Source organism: Molossus molossus, unplaced genomic scaffold (genome assembly GCF_014108415.1).
Source record: "Molossus molossus isolate mMolMol1 unplaced genomic scaffold, mMolMol1.p scaffold_m16_p_4, whole genome shotgun sequence".
NCBI lineage: Eukaryota > Metazoa > Chordata > Mammalia > Chiroptera > Molossidae > Molossus > Molossus molossus.
Window position 1 is genome coordinate 86315836 of NW_023425377.1, and position 9507 is coordinate 86325342.

Below are 9507 nucleotides of genomic sequence, written 5' to 3' on the forward strand. Positions count from 1 at the left end.
AAGAACTTGCTGTGTTGCGAGAAACAAAGGGATGATGGTGTCGGCTCTTGGCCTGACCAAGAATTAGGTAGGTGCTCAGACATAGCAGAGAAAGAATGGCCTTCTCTGTGGGTGACAGATTTAGTCACCTGGCTGGAGGCACATGCGACAGGAACTCTTTCCCCAGAAAAGTTCACCAAGGGGCTGTCTTTTTCAAGTGGCTCGTAGGAAGCGGTGGCTAGAATTTGGGAAATTTGAGGGTTCTGAGAAAAGTTATTGTTTTGGAGGGGGTGGGATGGAACTTTCTCTTGGCTCTCACAGGAAGAGCCAGTTCAGTGCTGTGTTCAAGGTTGGATACCCTTTGTCAGGACTGGAACAAGACAGTGCTTCCCTGGAGCTATAGGATGCAGCTCTGGGGAAGGGTCATTAGGTCCCCCCCCCCCTTCAAGTGGTGGTGGGGGACCGAGAATTGAGAAGACACAAACATTGGTTTTATTCTTGTGCCTGGAGGTAGGCTTGTACCCAAGTCACCCATGCCTAGAATTCTGAGTCTGTACAGTGGCAGTAGGGCATGGTTTTATTGGTTATGTTGTTTTGTAGCCACATGCCCTTGGATAAATTATTTAGCATCTCGGAGCTTCTTCAGCTTCCTCTCCTCAAAACGTGCACTGTAGGAGGGTTTCCTGAGGCTGAAATGAGATACAGCTTACAAAATGCATTGAGCTCATCCTGGTATGGATTAGGTTTCTCCTCCTTGTCCTTCATCATTATTATTACATCCCACCACAATAGCTGCGTTGCTTTCTCTTTTACAGGGCCTCACCAAGAGTCTTCTTTGCGAGTGTCAGACATCACTGGGAGAGTTTTTTTCTGAGTTCCAACGCTGTACACGCAGCTGAGAGCACGGCAGTGGGAGTGGGCAGAGATGGTGGGCTAGTGAACTAGAGTCGGTAGGTTGGTACTAAATCGGAGCTGACGATTCCCTTGCATAACCCCAGGGAAGGATTCCAGGAGACCCTGCACTGGGCATGTGATTCCAGCCTGTAGAGCACAGGCCTTCTCCTGGCCATGTGCTACCACAGACATAGCACAGGCCCAGTGCTACCACCTCCTTCTTTTAGAGAGAGAAAAAACAAGGCTCAGATCGGTGAATGGGCTGCATAAAGGAAAGAAGCTGTGGGCTATGCTGCCATCAGCTATTCAGTTCTTGTGATTCTTGATCCGGAACTCTGTCCTCCATATATTTTAAATTGTTCAGTCATGCATTCGGGAACATGGGAGTTCTGAACCCAAAATTTGCCAAATACTTCTGAGCCCCTCTGGGACACAATCCTAAAAAAGCAGATCTAAAATGCAGGTGGACATGGTATGTGTTCAGGATGAACCCTTCCCTTTCCACCCACCCATGTTCCAACCTTTGGGCAGGAACTTCTCCAGTTGTGCCGAGTGTCCCTGTTTCTTGCCTGAGGTCTTTTGGGCCCAAGAAGCACAGATGGTATCATTCTCTTCCCGTTAGTGGTGCTCTGTTGATGTTTTCTCCCTTTATCTTTGTTTCCTAGACTTCTCAGCTCTTTTCATCATGTCAACTATGGAGGTTCAGACCGAGTTACCCCAAGATGTGCCTCTGTGCTATGCAGATTGTTTTGAGCTAAAGGCAGACTTCAGCCATGGACTCAAGAGTAACTTCTGCCCCTCCCTTAACTACCTAGCAGAACTTGAATCAGGAGCCTTGCCCATAATAAGAGATTACCAGAGATAACCTCTTTTGACCTATCTATAGGTTAGGGCAAACTTCTATTCACTAAACGTTGTTATTATTATCCTGCAATGACCTTTTGAAGCCCCCCCCCCCCCCAGGTGTGTTACCTCAGCTCAGGATGTTTTATATACACCTCCATCTTTCTTTCTGTTCTTCTTTCTTTCTTTATTTCTTTCAGTATATTGATTTGAGAGAGTGATAGAGAGAGAGAGAAACATCAATTTGCTGTTCCACTTATTTATGCATTTATTGGTTGATTCTTGTATGTGCCCTGACTGGGCATCCAACCCACAACCTTGGTGTATCAGGACAATACTCTAACCAACTGAACTACCCAATGTCAATGTAAGAAACCTCCAAACCTGTATAAATTTTTATAAGTTTATTTGAGCCAAACTGACAATTGCCAGGAAGCAAAATATCAATGGATTTAGAAAGCGCTCTGTAAAACGGCAGTTTTGCATCTTATTTTATACATCAGAATCAAAGGGCAAGATGTAAGGGGTTACATGAAACTCACTGGGGGTAAATTAGGGAGGTGGGAGAAAGCAAAGCAGGAAATCTCTGGGCTTGGATAAAAAGTAAAAGAAATAGACTTATACTTACATAGGTGGGTATAGGATAGTTAACAGTTGAGAGTTTACATGATAATAATAACAATGAGGAGATTTGTGGTTTCTGCTCTGGTGTGGTAGTTGTGCTTTGAGGGGTCTGGAAATAAAGAAAGTACCTTGAAGCAATTATTTTAAAGGTAGGTTATCAGGTATGTTATCATAAATGGAAAAAAAAAAAGACAATAAACAGGCTCAGTTAAGGTGAAGACTGACCTTTGTTAGAGAAGAATACCACCACCTTAGGACATGACTACCTGCCATGAACTGCTTTTAGTTTAGAAAGTTTTAATTTCAGACCATCCTATGTGCTTACTTTAGGTCTCTGAGTTTGTGAGTCCTCCACGCAGTCCTCCCCTGAGACTATCACACCGGCCAGGGCATCTCCACCCCTCTTTCTATCTCTGAACCTCTTTCATGCATGTGGGGTCTCTGACTCTCTCATGCATGTGGGGTTCCCATACATATGAATGTATTAAATTTGGTTATTCTCTATTGCTAATCTGTCTCATGTCTATTCAATTACTAGACCAACCAGAAAAACCTTGAGGGTCAAGTCAAGTTTCCTCCCCTCCCACACTACCTTCAAGAATAAAGCATCCATAAGACATCCTACACCACACTGTTGTATTACCCTGCTGAAGGAGCAATCTCCTGTTACAGCTGCCTCATTCACTAGTCAGATAGTTCCTGACTTCACTGTTTATTTTTCTCCACGTGCAAGTTTGTTTCCCCCCATAGCTCTTATTTTTAAACTTCTAAAATAAATCATTGATAAAAGAGGAAATTTAATATCCCTCAAGAAAAATAAGCAAATCATATACATAGCTTGGTGACTGAATTGGAGCAATCACTGGGTAACCATCACTTGGGAAAAAAACAGACCTTTCCTGCACCACAGAAGGGCCCAGTGCACCAGTAAGCAACAACAGCCCACTTCCTTCTCCATTACGGGACCACTGCTCTGAGTTTGATAATCTTTTTTTGGCTTCGCTTTATGATTTTTTCCTTAAATACTCATCACTACACAGAGTAGTTTAAGTTATCTATTTTCAACCTATCTATAAATGGCAGTACAAATGTATTTCTTGTGGCTGGCTTCCTGCTTCACCGTGTTTTAAAGATGTATCTGTGTTTTCCTGAGCAACATTAATTCGTGTTTATCTCAGTACATTATGACCGTGGATAAGTATTTGGATTGTTTCCAGAGAGAGTACAAAGAGGACTGCTGTGGGCATTCCTGTACTTCTACTCTGCACACACAGGCTTGCTTTCTGGAGGACGGGTATCTTGGAATGAAATGACTAAGTCACAGTGTACGCAAAGCTTCAGTTTGTCTAAATGCCTAACTGTTTACCAATGTACTTTGTCCTAATTTATGTGTCTATCAGCAATGTATAAGAACTCTAGTTACATCCTTAGCACTGTTTGGTATCATCAGATCTTTACACATTAGACAACTTGATAGTTATCTAGTGGTACCTCATTCCCTGATTACAAATAAGGTGCGGGTGTCTTTTCATATGTTTATCAGGCATTTGGAGTTTCTCTTTTGATAAATGTCTGTTCAAGTCTTTTGCCTTTATTTTCCCTATTGGTTTGTCCATTAAAAATAATTTTTAGACATTCTTTACATTTTACTTATACAAACCTTTTGTTGATTATATGTGCAGCAAATATCTTCTCCCACTCTGGGTCTTGCCATTTCACTGTCTTAATGGTATCTGTGGTGACCCCCATGATTTCCACATCCTAATCCTCGGAACATGTGATTGTGCATATATAGTTGGCAAAAGGGAATTTGTATATGTGGTTAAATTAAAGATCTTGAGATGTGGGGATTCGCCTGGATTATCTGAGTGGGCCCATTGGCATCACAGGGGTCCTTACAAGAGGAAGGCAGGAAGGTTAGAGTCAGAAAAGAGATATGATTGATGGAATCAGAGGTGAGAGAGAGAGAGAGAGAGAGAGAGAGAGAGAGAGAGAGAGAGAGAGGTGGGAAAGTGCAGGGAGGAGTGGAGAGGAAGAGAGGTTTGTTTTAGGGGGAGACATGGAGTCTCTGAGGTGATACTGATTTCATAGTCCTTAGATACCAGTTTATTTTGCCTATCTGTATAGCAGAGTTTCAAGGCAGAGAAGACACTACATATATAGTCTCTGTCCTCAACGAGCTTACTGTCTACGTGAAGACATAAGATACACACACTAAAATGGATGAACACTAGAAGAGGCCAGAAGAGTCTGTGGAATCAATGACTCCTGGCATGAGAAGGGCTCTAAGTGGTGATCTTCCCTTTCTTTCTAGATGACAAAACTGAGGATCTGAACAATCACGTGTTTTACTTAGCACACTGAAATTATTAGATTAACTTCAAAAAAGAATTGCAAAGTCATTGACTTATTTATTTATTTATAGGCACCAAAGAATCACTGGGTATATACCATGTGGCACACGCTATCAGGCATTGGAGATACAAAGATGAATAGCCTAAAGACCCTGCCTCCAAGAAGCCCATTTTTCTCAAAAACACAGACATGGCAACAGTGATAATACTGTATGAAAGCAAAGAGTCAGGGCATGAACTCAACTTGGAAGGGTCTGTAAAAGCTTCTGAGAATGGGAGACACTGTAGTGTGTCTTGAATGTACTGTAGGATTTAGCTAAGAAAATGGGAGGAAGGGGAGAAGCATGTAGAGTAGGATGGTATCAGCATGTGCAAAGGCTGGAAAATGAAAAAGAGCATCTGACATATGGTGAAGTTCACGTCATTTTCAATGATTGAAATTTAAGCTGTGAGTTTGGGGTTCAGGAAATAATGATAGAGATGTGAGCATGGGCCACATCATTTTTAAGCTTATCTTGTTCTCTCCCTGATCCAAACTTGCAATGAGCCATCTATCCAAGGATCTCTGGTTCTGTTCAACAGAGACTGGTATTTTGAAGTGAAGATCTGGGTTCTAAATATGCTTGTTACACTCAGGGTGCTCTTCTTCCAGATTCTCTCTGTGGTCTGAACTAGGACATGTATGTATGTACATCTATATATAAGTGTGCACACACATACATGTATATGCACAGCACTTTTTAATCAATATTTCACACTGATACTTCCAATTTCATTGTAAGACTACAGTATTCATTCTAGTTTTCCCTTTGCCATATTTTTATGGATAATGTTTTGATACACACTTTATAGGGAAGTAAAATGATGCTTGGGGAGATGAGATTCATTTGGAAGGGCTATGATTTAAACTAAGGTGACTGATTCCAGAGTTTACACTCTTCTCCATTACTTGTTGTTGTTGTTTGCCAAGGAGTTTGGTCTTCTGTTAGACACATGTATCTAACAGATGTTAGACACAGGGTATTCAACTTACTCAAGAACAAGAGAAGATTTTCAAGACAGGTAAGGGGTAAAAAAAGAAAGTCAAGAAGCCACAAACCCTGCATTAGAGACATGAGGGCTGTGTCATGCCAGTGTTTGAGTGTTTGACTTCCCAGAGCTGGACAGGTGAGAACAATCTCATTTGGTGGGAAAGCTTAAAGAAGACTTGCTCTGTATCCAGGGTCCATGCTCAGATACTCAAACTCATGGCTCCAAATGGGAACAAATGAGATGGAATGTTCTCTTTTGTAAATCCCCAAACTTCTCTATCAGTCTTCCATTGAGGGAGGCTGTGTGGTACAATGGAAAAAACATACACATTGGATTTTTTAAAAAAGATCTTCACCTAAGGATATATTTATTGATTTTAGAGAGATGAAGGGAGAGAGAGGGAGAAAAACATCGATTTGAGAGAAAAATTGATCGGCTGCCTCCTGGACCTGCCCTGCCTGGGGATTGGACCCAAAACCTAGTTATGTGCCCTGACTGGGAATTGAATCCACCTTTTTTTTGTGCACAGGACAACATTACCACCAGCCAAGTTACTAGCCAGGACAAATCTTGGATTCTGATAGATTTGGGTTGGTCTCTGGGCTCTACTCTTAAGAGTTATGTGATGTTGGATAAGTTACCTCATTTCTTTGAATCTATGTTTATTTATCTGTAAATTGAAAATAAATATCTCTTTATAAGGTTAGTGTGTGGGTAATTGGAGATAAAAATATAAACTAAAGCGGGAAAATGGGGAACATCTGTAATATTGTCAACAATAAAAAAAGTAATAAATACAAGAGACCGTGGGCTCTTGGTAATGGTTAGTTCTTTTCTTTTTCCCATTTTTATCAGGAAAAGATAAAGAGTAGAAAGTGGGTCGACTTTATTTGTATAATCCTATAAATCAAAAAAATTATGAGAGAGAGGGATAGGAAGAGAACAGAAGGGCCTTTGGCACTGGGGTTCTTCTTCAATAAGACTTGCAGAACTTGGGGCTCTCTGCCAATTTTTCTCTTCTCCACCCCCACCCCCCACCCCTGGCCTCCTCTTCCCAGATCTTGATGACATAACTACAAAGCTGGTTGTGCTAGCAGACACACAGCTTTTTCTTTGGAAAACTTTCAGATAAGGGTCAGGTATGGATACTCAAGCAATAGCTTTCTCAGGTGTGTCTTCTGGAGGTACTGCTTTGCCAAGTCTCCCCAAGAGATTCTGTCCCTCTTTCAACAACAGAATCTTTATGCTGTTACAACCTTAGTTGTTCTTTTTTTGTGATGCACAATCTGCTGTACACCACCTTCATGGATGGCTCAGTGCTCAGAATGTTCATGTTATAATGAATACTTTATCCAAAATAAAGTTGGAAGAGATTCTACAGTGAAAATCCTGGTGATCTGTCCCCCATCTCACTAATCCCAGGAGACATCTGTGAGCACACAGAGCTCTCGCCCCTTAAGTACCCTGGCTAATTGCTAGAGCTTAGGGAACCTGAGAGTGGAGAGTCTTGAGGTTTTGAACAGAAGCCCCATGTTTCACAACAGAGCACAGGATCACGAGGTTTATAGAGGGCTCATGCATTTGCCTTCTCCTGTAGGATTTTTGCTCCCACATCCAGCCCATCTCTAGAGAATCCTTGGAGATGTCAGCTGGGGACAACCTGGAACACATTCCCATAGCCCAGCTTAATTTACATTCCTCCTGTTAGCTGGAAGCACACATGTCAAAAGAAAGATCAGAGTCAATACAAGGAGGTAGAGGCTCATGTCTGATGAAGAAATCCCAGAGCTTAGAACTTCCCGTAGGAGATAGAGAGACCCCCTCTTCAAGCTGGGATGAATGGTTGGGGCTGCAGTATGGCCCCATCCTGCCCTGTAGATCTGATGGGAGAACCCATGGAAGTTAGGAGGTGAGAGTATATTGCTGCCTACTCCTTAACAACTGGGAGACTTCAGACCAGAGGAATGAAGGGCTGAGCACAACTACTTCTCTGGTTACTGGAAAAAGCTGACTTAAATCTGGTTTTCCTAGGGCAGGGTCTGGACCCTCTACCCTTTCACCATGTTTCTCTAACTTTACATTGGGGCAGGGCTTACAGTGATGGTTAAAATTATAGTTTCAGTCTCTCTGAGACCCTACAAGCTCTGAAAGATGACTTCAGACCCAATCCCAAGCCCAAACCCAAGCAGAAAGAATCCAGCTCATTATAGATAACATCTACTTCGACACAAGGATGGTAAATCACTCTCTGTTCCTGAAGAAGTTCAGAAAAGACAGTGAGATCTGGTTGTCCCAAGTGATCAAGAGACACATCTACTGGGAGGAACTGTGTAATCAGGTGAATCAATTCATTAGAAGATTTGATTATGTGTGAGTCTTAGGACATTCTGTGAGGAGATACTGGCTTGGGGCTAGTCACTGGCTACACACAGAGAAGAAAGGCCTCAGTGCTTGCTTTTAAGGTCAGATGCCCTCAAACCATTGGAACTAGTGCCCAGAAGTCCCCAGGTGGTCTAGTTTACATTCTTTCTTAGCTCCTTCCAGACTGTCTGGACATAATTTTCCCCTTTGGGCATTTAAATCTCTTTCCCCTCCTCATATTAGTTGTTCTTATCTCCATGAATTTCTGTAGAGAAAGGAAGTTCTGCAACACTGACCATGAATCTGCCATGTGACAAATATTCAGCCTTACTTACAACTGTGAACAGATCATCAGCCTACCCTTCCCGTCTTCCGACTCATATCTGTAAGAAGTAAGGCACAGACCCAATGTGAAAAGACATACAAGGGCCAGGGTCACTGTAGGTGTGGAGGAGAAATCCAGCATGGGGAATGGACATAGAGAGCTCTGGAGAGCAGAAAGAGGGTGAGACTCAGTTCAGTTCAATGTGGCCAACATTTGTGGCACTCTATGCCAAGCTTTGTGCCAGGTTCCGGGGATGTAGAGAATAGAGAAGATTCTTGCCCTCACAGCCATATACTTCATGAGGTTATAATGAGGTAAGAACTACAATAGTTTTATGTACAGGATGCTGTGGAAACTTGGGGCACCAAGCTTTGGGGCAAGAAAGGAAGTGTTATTGAAGGAGATAATTCCTGGGAGTAGAATCTCTATGGGTAAGAATTAGCCAGAAAGAACAGGAAAGGGGACTTCAGGAAAACTCAGTAGATGCACAGGATTGGGGCACAGAGGTATAGTAGAGTATGGTATGTGCAGGTATGAACACATATTTATGTGTCACTAGAATGTAGGGTTAGAGATGAGGCTGTTGAGAGGACAGAGCCAAGTTACAAAGGTCCAGGAGTGAAAATTTCATGAATATAGACTGAAAGTAGTAAAGAGACACTACCAACTGGAGTTCAAGGAAGTGAACAGATCTGATCTGCCTTTTGGATAGATACATTGAGCGGTTCTGTGCAGGATGGATTTATGGGGCAAGATTAGAATTCAGGAAGTTAGAAGGCTTTCCAGCTCTTTAAGTAACACCTTTGTTGGCTTGTCCCTTACACTGAAACATTATTCAAATGGGTAGTGTCCATTATAAAATTAGTAATAAGAATGTGATTATAAAAGCAAAGCTTAGGCAGAGGTTGAGGGGAGAAGTAATGTCAATATCTGAAGAAGAGTGGTTCAACTCTGGGGTATTCATTACACTGGTTCATTTACCATATCAAAGGTTTATCTCTTGGTTTTCCACTCCCCCAAAGCATATCCATCTCCTAGGGTCACATAAACCAGGCTCATAAGATTGATCTACAAAACAAGTATCACAATTTATTA